At 29.7% G+C, this 12,378-nt stretch overlaps 1 protein-coding gene across 1 annotated transcript in view; it reads right to left on the bottom strand.

Annotated features, from left to right (window-relative positions):
- Positions 1-12,378, bottom strand: part of qless (decaprenyl diphosphate synthase subunit 1 qless) — a 242,245-nt gene that overhangs the window by 201,917 nt on the left and 27,950 nt on the right. The window lies entirely within an intron of this gene.

Here is a 12,378-nt window from a genome sequence, read left to right as displayed (position 1 = left end):
AATATTAAATGCATGAGATAGAGGCATCCATTTTTTTTATATTGAAATGAATTAAAAAGAAAAGTTCGAACAGTATTTTGCTGACAGGCGGAAGAAGCATTCTTTAACACCAACGACCTTCGTTGGGGTTTTACGCTAATGGTTGTTGCATATTAAATCCTCAGTATTCAAGGTTACAAGATGAATTATATTCATTGAATCTGAAGTCATTGAGCATTTTTTTCGTAATTGACGCAACAATTACTATTGTGCATCGCAACATGCGTCCATTATGGCATACAATTCTATCTATTTCACTTTCATATACTTAGTCATACATGATATTTGATTACACAGACTTTTAAGATAGCCTTTTTTATTTATCCGAGCATCGCATCTTGGCGGTCCTTGGCCAACTTGTCTATAAAACTTTTCATAAATGATTGTCTTTCTTCGACTATCATTTAACCTAGCCGGACAGAAGGGAGGGGATTCGAATCCTCCATAGACCGATTTTAATTCGATAACTCTAAGTATTATTTAAGCTTTTTGCCGTATATTCTTTGTAATCGTGAAATTAATAGAAAAAAGCCTTTTCCTGTTTTTGATTTTAAATTTTGAAATATTAATACAAAAAAGACGTAAATAATACCGGGGTAATTTCACTTTATGTGCATAAGCATTCGGCAAACTAACAAAAATGAATAAAATACACGAATGAGTAAAATGTGTGTACGCGAAAACATGAATAAACTATTGCACGGTAATAAATACTTCCAACGTTTTATTTCCCTTTTTCCATTTGCCTACCATGCAAGAGGTCTCGGGTTCAATTTCAGACATGGCTGGCATGCAATGTTTATTTAAAAAGGTGTTTTTACACAAGAATATTTCCCTGAACTGGTACCTGAAGCGTAAGACTGATTATCTTGCCCTCTTGTAACAAAAACATTAAAAAATACGCTGCGATTGGTGTACCAATAAAGTGCCCTATGCACCATTAGGTGCAGAAAGGGGATTATATCAAACACTGGTTTGAGTACAAGGTATTAAGTTTTTTTTTTGAAAATCAGACACTAGGGAAATAACGCTTTTTTTACAATTTTAAATTAAAGGTCTATGAAATAATGTCTAGTAAAATATAAATATTATTACATATTAGTAGTATAAAAAATATTTATTAATCTTCAATTCCAGCGAAAACGGTCATCGCATTGGCCACGCCCCAAATTCGTCACGATTCATGTAAATTTTGAACTTTGTTCGTGACCGTTTAATTTAAATAGAACATCGTCACGGATCTTGACGTCACAATTATCAAGGCCAAACATGTCGCTTTTGTGAGGACATATCATTTTTTAATTTCTTTATTAAAATTATAAATGAAAATATTTCTTCACAATATCCATATTGATTTTGAAAACACAATCAATGTTTCTTAATCCATTTCGTATATTTTTTTTGGTATTCGTAGTATGTGATATTTCCCTATTGTTTGCCTAATTAGGACCTTTTTAACTGACGTGAAAATTAAGTAGACTGCGGGCGCTTATATACATTTGTATAAGTCAAGGCATAACAGGCTTAGCGTGTACGTATATTATTACCCCTTAGTCTAATAAACTTAATCTTCACAATACGAAGACTTAAATCGGTGTATCATAAACCTTTAGGTTCCTAAAAATTTAGAGGTAAAAAATAATTCGCGCATAAATCAGATTGTTTTATTTTTAAATATCAACAACAATTAAGACGGAACTAATGGCTAAAAGAAAGAATCAATGTCATCAGGGTGCTAAATAACCTAACATTCTAAGGTTATTGTGTTTGACATTGACATAAGCAGTTTCACACACTGCAGTCAAAGTCGTAGTCTTTATTATTGACGAACTCCACACTAAAAACACTTATCTTCAAAACGATTTTTCACAAGTGCATGAATATTTCGGAAATAAATTAAGGCAAATGATTCCTACTACATTCGTTTGCTGACTCTTAATACCATTCATTTATCCTTTATTTACTGATTTTGATTAAATTATAAATAAAATTATTAATTAAACTTCTCGGTTTAGTTACTTTTTTTATTATTTTGACCAACGAGCGCTTTCTCCATTTGATTTAATTATTTACAACTAAAATAATATAACAAACATAAAATTGACTATCTAAATGTATTACTTCATTCCATTCATAAATGTTTTATCTTTTTTTTTTTTAAGTTTTATTAATTTTAACAAATAAGTAACATACATAATTGTATTTTTGCTCCCGCAAAGCCGAAGCTTGTCTACGGGTTACATTACATTTTTTTTTAAATTTATAAGTAAGTACATAGTTTAATAATAATTGAAGAATAAAATATATTTATGCACTTAAGTTTCACTTGCTGTTTAATAATTTTTGACTATTTTTTAAAATGAAATTAGGTTTTTTTCTTCACGATTTTTGGCTGGTATTAAATTGTACAGTTTTGGTACTACACTACCCATTGTTCTGTCACCATAGTAATTTTTCTGTCGTGGTACCATCAGCTGCTGTGCCGATACTTGTCGGGTCATGATCTGGTGGTTTATTTTGGATTTAAAATTGCAATCGAGGAAATGATCTGTCATTATCTTGTACTGACACTGTTTGTTTATTGGCAAAACGTTAACAAAATCAAATAATATTTTATTGTTGTCTTTTGCCTAATTCTTTATTTTTACAGGTACGATAATTTTTAAAATTTGTACCTGTAAGTTCAAGACTCTATCCGTATAAGATTTAAAACTTAGTCCCCATATTCTTAATCCATATTGAATAATTGGGTCAACTAGCCCCAAGTAAACTAGTCTCAGCACTGGGTATGGTATGTATGGTTTTAAATGGTACATGTTAAGTAGGCAAACTCTTAGCTTATTGCAAACTGTTTTTATCTGTTCTTCCCAATCAAAAGTGGAATCTATAATAATACCTAAATACTTATATTTTGATACGTGATCTATTTTTGTGCATTTGCAGTCTTGCAGATTGATATGCAAGCATTCGTGAGTATGTGCATATATTAACAAATCTTCTTTTGGTCTATTATTATCTATGTATGTATCTTGCAATATTTCGTCATTCATCTATAGATATGTAAACTTCCCTGTCAAAAAATCAAAGTAATATGCTACTGTTAAAATGTGTATTTACCACTCGGTTGTATTACGCCATGTGTTCTTTTCCCCCCTTTTAAATAATAAATGCTTAATCCCAATTTCGGTCCAAAAACTCCCAAAAATGAACTGTTAAGCAAACTAGTTGTAAATATTTATGTTTTCTGTCCTCTGTTAAAATACTTATTTGATCTTCTTATCTCCAAAATATGTTAATAGTAAAAAAACTGTAAACGTTGTAAACAATTCACCAGTCTTGCGAAAGAGTTCGTTGGTCAAAATAATGAAAAAGTAAAATTAAACCAAGAAGTTTCAATGATAATTTTTTTTTTTTGATCAATTACTATATACATCCCATATTTATTTATATTAATTGTGTTGTATATTAAAAACACTTTCTTTTTAACTGGGTATTATTTATTTCATTACCGACTAGTTAGAGCCCCCCTCTCCCTGTCCTTCACTGCATACCTCCACAAACACGAAATAACAACTGACAAAAATACGGTTGGTAATCGAATAAATAATTTGTGGTTAAAAATAAAGTATTTTAATAAAATATTATATAAATAGGTTTATTATTATAAACCCTTACGGATTACATTCGTTAAACAAAATATTTTTTCTTTTTTTAAATTCATATTCTATTATAAATGACAATATTTTTAACATCTTTTGTAATGGTTGTCTGTTTGAGTCTTTTGTTTAGTTTTGTCTAGTAGTTTATTGCATAATTTAAGTCCCTGGTTTATTTGTCTCGACTGTCCTTGTCTCATTTTAGAATGATGTATATGATATTGTTCTGATATTCTCGTATTGTGTCTATGTTTACTGCAATTTTTTCAATTTTTAGTTCTTCGTCTACAATTACATAGTGGCTAATTTATGAATAAATTTTAAGGGTTCTAGTTGAAAGAGTTCAGTCATATTTTATTGTTTAGTTTGTTAAAAGATTTCTTTAATTGCTGTTAAATAAAATATATTAACAAAAAATATAATCAATAGATAGTTAGTATCTAAATGCTATGGTAATACAATATCCCGTAGTGAGATGGCCATAATAATATGTTAGTAAAGCAGGCACCAGGACACAGCAACTGCTTTGTATGCTGTTCATACTCCTTGATGTCATTTCCCGATAAAGGCTCTAAGAATGGACACCCTATGAATTATTTACATCTACTTACACATATGATGGACCAATTAAGTGCGAAAATATATATACACACATTCGCTATGGTTCCTTCTAAATGATTCAGTTGTGAATCCACCACTGATTTTTTAAACTTTATTTTGTCTACCTGTATCCAGCACGCAATATCTTTGATAAGTAAATTATTTTATTTTCCAAACAGAAAGTAAGGACCGCGTGTATTCTTCAAAATATGATTAACCTTCTCTTCCCGGTGATGTATAACTACTAGTACACTTGTATCCAATAACTTTAATATCTCTTAAAATATTATAAAAACAGAGCTAAGATTTTCAATATTCCTCCGTTTTACATTTACATATCGATGATTTATTATGAAATAATAAATACGTTTAGGCACAGAAAAGGGAGTTCATCAAAAATCAGAGTAAATCACTAATACAATCAAAGTATACGGATGTGTCGTGGCGTATGAAGAAAGATTATCGAATATACGATTGTCTCACACACTCTTTACGTCTCACTCTTGATAGGATAGGACATCGGGCTTTAGAAAGCGACGGCCATAATCGGCTAACTTCGACTTCGTAGAGCGTCGTGTCTGTCGCACGAGTCCGATATTTGTATAAATAACAGAGATGATGCTCTACAAAGCCGAAGTTATCCGACTAGGCCGGAAGTCTCTGTCATAAGTTCGATGTTATTTATATTCTGCCGGCTATTGTAGTATATTTGACAGCAAGAGACGATTTCACGCGTCACACGCTTGACTTGTGCCAGACGCCAGTGTCCCCAGTAGCTCTTTGAGTTTCCCTATCTCGCGCTGCGAGTGTAAGCTAATGGTTTTTAGCATTAGATTCAAAATATTATCACTTTGGACAATTGAGTCAAAAACGTCCTGAAACATTAAGATAATATATAAAAAGAATAAAACGCCATACACATCTTTTCGCACAGTATTCACTTTTTCTATTTTTTGTTTTTATTACTTTTTAAAAAAAATATATATTAGCGTTCTTATAATTCACCCAAATATTTCCATTTGGGTGGCCATTTCCAACAAGTTGTAAATAACTCACTATAAGTTTATTTTACTTAATTTTAATTCTTTATTGTACAAATTGTTTGTTAATTAATTATGTTAATAACTTTTTATGTTAAAACTGTTCTCTATTATGATTTGTAATATATATATCATTGAAATAATTATATTTAAATCAATTGCTTATTTTTTTACAATAAGTTTATCTTATATTTTTAGGTTTATGTAAAATATTTTAACGTAATTATTACTTCCTGCCGTTTATTTTTTTATTTTAATTTTAATAGTTATAATTTATTATTAATATAAGATTATATTTGTTGATATTTTGATTATTTTGTTGTAATTTTTCTAGTTATTAAGTTCTTTCTTCCTTCTATTTTACTGTAAGTTTCTCTTTTCTGTTAAATAGGCGCTATCAGGTTTTGGTGGGTTTTCTGTTAGTGCCTATTTCAATTTATGTAAAAATGTTTGTTAGTTTAGTTTTAGTGTTTATTATTACAATTAATATTTTGATGTTTTTCTTGTGCTTATATTTTTGTTGTCTATTGTTTGTATCTATATTAGTATTCTTTTCTGTTTATGTTGTTCTTGTGTTTATTGTAGATTAATGTAACTTGTTTTTGGCCGATGTTATCAAGTTTTGGTAGAAGGCCCTAATAAAGGAAAAAAAATATATAAAATTGTTGTTGTTTAAAAAAACTTTCGCTGCAGAGTTCTATGACCTGGCTGATCGGTAACAAGTCCGAATTTTAAAAATGAAAATGGAATGATGCGCGCGTGCGCAGTGTATTTATGGTGATCGGCGCAGTATCGCTTAGTTGCGTGATGGGGAAACCGTAGCGGGAATTGGATTTCAAATTTTTGCACGCACCGAGTCCTCTGCGCGGGCTAAGTCAGTGTTGCCAATAAAAAAACAAACAGTGATATAGGTGGCGCAGGGACAAATGGAGGCAAATAAAAAATTCTTCCCTACGGGAAATTGGATATAAAAAATGTATTCTTACGAGCGGTAAAAATTATAACATTTAATTGTGGCTTAGTATCTTGAAAATACACGAAAACAATATAAAAAATGATTTTAATAAAAACGAACTACTTTGAACGACGTCACTAGTTCTTCCGAATTAGCCAATTATAAGAGAGTTGTGATGGATTTCCGGTTTACGGTAAGCCAACTGACCGACTAGCAGAATTCACCGAGAAGAAGGGGAAGACAACTTGAGACGCCACACGCGGAGTAATAATATTAAAAATACAAAACTTTCAAAAATCATAGCGCTGATAATACGATACATAATTTTATTTATTTTTAATTTTGGCTTAGTTATATAGTCCAATAACAAATAAAAAAACCAATGAACTTCCTCATAAAAAAACTAGGAGGGCACTCACGCAAAACAACTTGTACATCATCATCACTATGCACACCCATTAGTGCATAGGGCGCTGCATTGGTATTCCAATTGCCGCGTATGTAGATTATTTTTGTTGACAGGCGCCGTGGTGCAGTTAGTTAGATGGCCAACTGTGAAACTGGTGACGCGGGTTTGATTCCTGCCAGTTGCAAGAAATAAATCGAAGAAATATGTTTTTCTCAATCAGGTATTATCGTATAAATTATAAACTTTTCTTTCAAATGCTCTCTTTCCTATCTGCGAACTAGCTTCTTCAATAGAGGTTAGCTGGTTATTATTTTTTTGATTTGATGATTTGATGATTTGATGATGAAGGTGATGATTTGATGATGAAGGTAATGCAGGTACCAGTCTAGGGTCAATAAAACATATCTGTATACAACCACCTTTAAAATAAATATTTACGTCCACAGTAGGAATCGAACCGAGAATTTTTTAGTTACATGTTATTTTCGTTGTCTAGTTTGGCCTTTAACTAATATTTATTTGTATTATGACAAAAAAATATATAATTTACACAATTAATTATAATTTATTTAATATAATATATTTCAGTCGGTTAATTTGCATAGTACGGTTTTTAGAACGGACAATAGAAAATATCATATACAATAATATAATAATAATATATAATATAATAAAATTTAATAATATATATAAAAATTATAATAAATATTACAATATTTGAGTTTGTCCAAATGTTCGAAGACAAAAGACTGGATTTCACCCCCTCGGGAGTCATTAAGATTAACAAATTACAACAGGTATGGAGAATACCTTAAATACGGGAATATGGAAGTCTAGGCATTTATAGGCCAATGACAGGTCATAAGCCCTGTAAATGCCTAGACTTTCATACTCCCTTATTTAAGGTATTCTCCATCCCTGTTGTATTTTGTTAATAATAATATATATATGTAATATTATATTAAATGGTATAATCGACGTTCCATCATTACTGGGACAAGAAAAAATTCAATATTCCGACTCGTAGGTTGAGAAAAAATGAATTACTGTTCATCGATCAGCATATAACAAACTATGGCCTTAATTCTCCAATGACCCGTCTTTGTCGCATTATTAACTCAAGATAAGATGTGGACTTTTTTAGTTTAAGTTTACAACGATTTAAACGAGCACTAAATGCATAGTCCAGATCTTGTCTTGATGTCCCTTATGTTTGTCAATGCTTCTTTTCTTCTTTTTTTTAATGTTTTAAACTATTATTTTATTTCAATATTTAAACCCTATTAATTGTATACATGGACAATGTCCGTTAATTAATAAATAAATAAATATGTATACCGATAAAAAATCATGTAAAATGGATTTGGAAAATTGAATTGTATTTTCAAAATCAGTTGTGGTGAAATGTTTTCATACATAATGTTTTTAATGAAATTGTAAAAAATATGTCTGGTCACAAACAAAGTTTAAAATTTAACCGAAACGTGACGTATTAAGGAAGTGGCCAATGCAATAAACCGTTTTCGCGGAAATTTGATGTTATATTTTATGCTACTAATAATTACGGAAAAAAATAAATTTATTCAACAATATTTCATAGACCCTCATTCATTTAAAATTGTAATAAAAACGCGATATCTCCCTACTCTATATATACGGGATTATATAACATAAACCATTTAGGTCCTACATAAATAAATACACTTTACAATATTTCTATTAATTATTGTTTTTTTTCTATTAAAAATAATTTTTCATCACTGGGGTTGTCCCGTGGCGGGGGAAACATTAATACAGAAGGTATAATATCAAGCATTGTGATTTGTCAGTCAATATAGTCTTCTGTTCGTCATTAGATTGAAAAATAGTGGTAAAAACAAGGACGAATATCATCACGTTCGCAAGGACCCTCAATAATAAAATTTAACAAACATTCTGAGCACGATGCGCCTGATGCTATGCAATCGGTATAACTCAAATATAAATTATCCCATATGATTTTATCAGCTGCCTCGATTCTTTTTTCTCTGAGATTTTGGCGTGTGCAGTGATTTCTTGCCAATAACCAGCAATCTTATCTCTGTTTAAATCACGTCTGAAGAAACATCTCCTTTCTCTTCCTTAATCTCTCCTCCTTTCCTTTTTCCTCTTTCCGCTTTTTTCCTTTTTCCCATTGAGTAATAGTTTTGATTTAAGGTAATTTATAAACAAATACGTTTATTTCTATTTTTATATATTTTTCACTTTTTAATCTTTTTTTTTTCTATTGAATATGTTCTGTAACTTGAATTATAAAAATAAAACTTTTATTTTATTGGTTGGTTGGAAGAAATTGCCATTTGGCAATAAGCCCGCCAATGTACAAATAACATTATGTACAAAAAGTTAAATAAATAAATAATCTTTATATCCTATAAATGTATTTTTAATATTAATATTCAGCAATAATTGAGATATTCCAATAGGTTTTAATGCGATTCTAAATGCGATGCGAAAGATTCTATTTTGTTTTTCCAGAACACGTGATTTTATTCATATATAGTTCAGGAATTCATTAAGGGGTGTTAGCATCAACTCTAGCTGTAGAATTTTTCACGAATTCCTAGTGGACTTTATTTCGGCATTGTTGTCATCGTTCATCCCGGATTTTCTTTCCTCCGATTCAGTATTTTAAATAAAATTTACATTTGAAACACTAACTCTGCAGTTATTCATTTTAATGAAATAAATATAGAACAACTTTGTTTTCTACGAATTATTTTTTGTTTCTTCTACCGACCGGTTTCAAAGCTGCACAAGCTTCTTTATCAAGGTATAATTAACCAATGAATCTTATTCCATTTTATTTATAACAGTGTTACTAAATATTAAATCGAAACGTATGCAGCTAATAGGTCGAGTATTTTTGTCATGTTGCTCTTGTTGTAAAGATGGGAGGTGTGGAGTGAGATGGATACGATCGTTAGAACTAGACAGAAGTGGACTAAAGGAAATGTTATTTATTTGACTTTTTTTTTCTTATTGTGAATCGCTTTTTAGATTTCTAAAATTCTAAAGCTGTCTAATTGAAAAGAAAAAGTGGTTAAAATCAAAGTTGTTGTATATTTATTTCAGCATTTTATAATTTAAAAAAAAAACATATAATACGATACAAACACAAAACTTAGATCAGACCCTCAATTACAGTAAGGAGGTAAGAAATTCACCGATATTTGTCGATACAGTCCATTCAATTTTTTTGTTTCAAAATTTCAATACAAACATTTTAAAAATATTTGCCTTTCTCAGTCAATCACACATCATGTTGTTGACAAAACATTTTATGAATATTTTTTAATTCTGACAAAAAATTCTAGTTGATCACACTGACAAACAAGTCATTTTAAAGCAAACGTATTATTTACAGCGTTAACATTTATTTTAACTATTAATAGGAAATCATTTTTTAAATGCAATCGTATTTAAGTTAAATATATATTGGGTACGTACTTATTGTAAAATCTTTAATAAAATAAAATTTATTAAGAATTTCTAAAAGATTACTGATTTAAATTGAAAATAACTGTTATTTTATTGTTGAATTTAAAATATATATCGCTTGGGTGTACGCTAGAACTAATATATATTATTGTTAGGTAAAGGGAATCACTAGCCTTGCGCTAGGTAATAATATCGCCATGCAATTTCCATTCCATTTAACATTGAGAACATGTTGGCAGAAAATGCGTCCTCGTCAAAACATTAAAAACTTACAAATTGTATTAAACAAATCGTGCGGATACGTGTGTAACTAAACATTGTGTAAAAACTGCGTATCTCCAAACTCGAATTGAAATCATACGATTGTGCCTTTTTAAAACGCCGTTCTTTAAAAATCAAGCAATTAAAAAAAATAAAAATAAAATTGTTTTGTAGATATAAATTGAAATATATTATTTATTTTGTTCAATTTTTTAAAAATTTACTTTTTATCTTGTTTAGGTTACATTTATGACCACCCACTATTTTTGTATTTTTTTTTCTGCTATGTTTCAAATATGTTCAAGTACTTGTTTATTCCTGAACTAAATTGCAGTATTTTTTTTTCTCTATTTTTCAAAAATAATTTATACCATGGTTTTGTTGAGTTTTATTCTTTTCTTTTTGTCTATCTTCTTAAAATATATTAAAAAAATTTAATCATCAAAAACCAAATAATATATTTACAAATCACAACAGGGATTGAAAACTTTTTGGAGAAGGGATATGGAAGTCCGGGCATTTACAGGGCTTATGCGCCTATACTTCTATATTCCCTTCTCTAAAATGTTCTCCATCCCTGTTGTGATTTGTTAATCTTAATGACTCCCCAGGGGGTGAAATCCAGTCTTTTGTTAGCAAACATTTGGACGAACTCAAAATATTGATGTGTACTATATTATGTCTGTACTCTTTAAGTTTCATTTAAACATTAATTAAAACTAATATTTGAGCACCCGATGTCTAACTATTGTTGAATAGTTTATCGGGACAAAATATGTTTAAAAGTTTTTTTGTTTTTCTTTTGATAATGTATTAATATTTGTATTTTATTGTATAAAGACTTAATTATTATTATTATAAAGAATCAATTTTTTTTTTTTTAACATTTTATAAGGTCTTTCTAATTAAAAAACTAAACATAACAATTTTGTGCAAATAAAATATAATTACTTTTCGACCGTTAAATTATTTGATTATTTTAATGAAGAGATTTTTGAATAGCTGCGTTTTAAAATGGCAAAATCGTATGATTTCCTTACATTTTATTAGACTACAATCTAAAGCGGTTTCAATTTTTACAATTATTGTTGCCCTAGATAATGTTTGCATATACTTATATAAAATTTGTTTTTATTTCATATTTTTTTGCTTTGTTGCTCAATAACTATATTTTATTCAAGTTTTTGCTTTATTTTTACAATTCTTTTTTTTATGACTCGTAAACTATGGATAGTTATAAAGGATTACTGACCTAGTTATATATTGTTTTGTATGTATCTATGTGAGTGTTGCCAGTAATTTGTAATGAGGAACTTCAGCCCTACGAGAAATTGGATACAAAAAATGATTTCTTACGCGCGTTAAAAATTAGAGCATCAAATTGTACCGCAAAGTTTCTTGAAAATGTATGAAAAAAGTAATAAAAAATATTTCAATAAAAACAAACTACTACTAACGACGTCACTAGTTCATATGTATCAACCAATGATAAGAAAGTCGTGAAAGATTTCCGGTTTACGATAAGTGAACGGACCAATCGGCAGAACCGACCGACAAGACGCGGAAGAGAATTTAAGACGTCACACGCGAAGTAATTTCGGAAATACATAACTTTAAAAAATTATAACGCTTAGCCATAGTTAGGGGACCGGCAATTGATACAGGCTACTTTTATCCCGAAAAAACATCAAGTTTTATCGGGAAAAAAATTATTGCTAAACGACAAAACAACTGTCTTTATAACACCACGCGAGGGAAGCCGCGGGTTAAAGCTAGTTTTATACCATTACCATACTACATACATATTTTTAACTATAATTATTATAAATCAGCTCTTTTAATAGAGAATATATTGGATTGAAATTGTCTCGAAAAGTGAAGTCCGAATTGATATCTCTATTGTCTCAGAAAACCATGAATGAATTCACTAGAGATTTC

This window comes from Micrasema longulum, unplaced genomic scaffold (assembly GCF_059751315.1).
Source record: "Micrasema longulum isolate JH-2025_06_02 unplaced genomic scaffold, ASM5975131v1 h1tg000276l, whole genome shotgun sequence".
Lineage (NCBI taxonomy): Eukaryota > Metazoa > Arthropoda > Insecta > Trichoptera > Brachycentridae > Micrasema > Micrasema longulum.
This window is presented reverse-complemented; position numbering and strand designations above follow the sequence as displayed.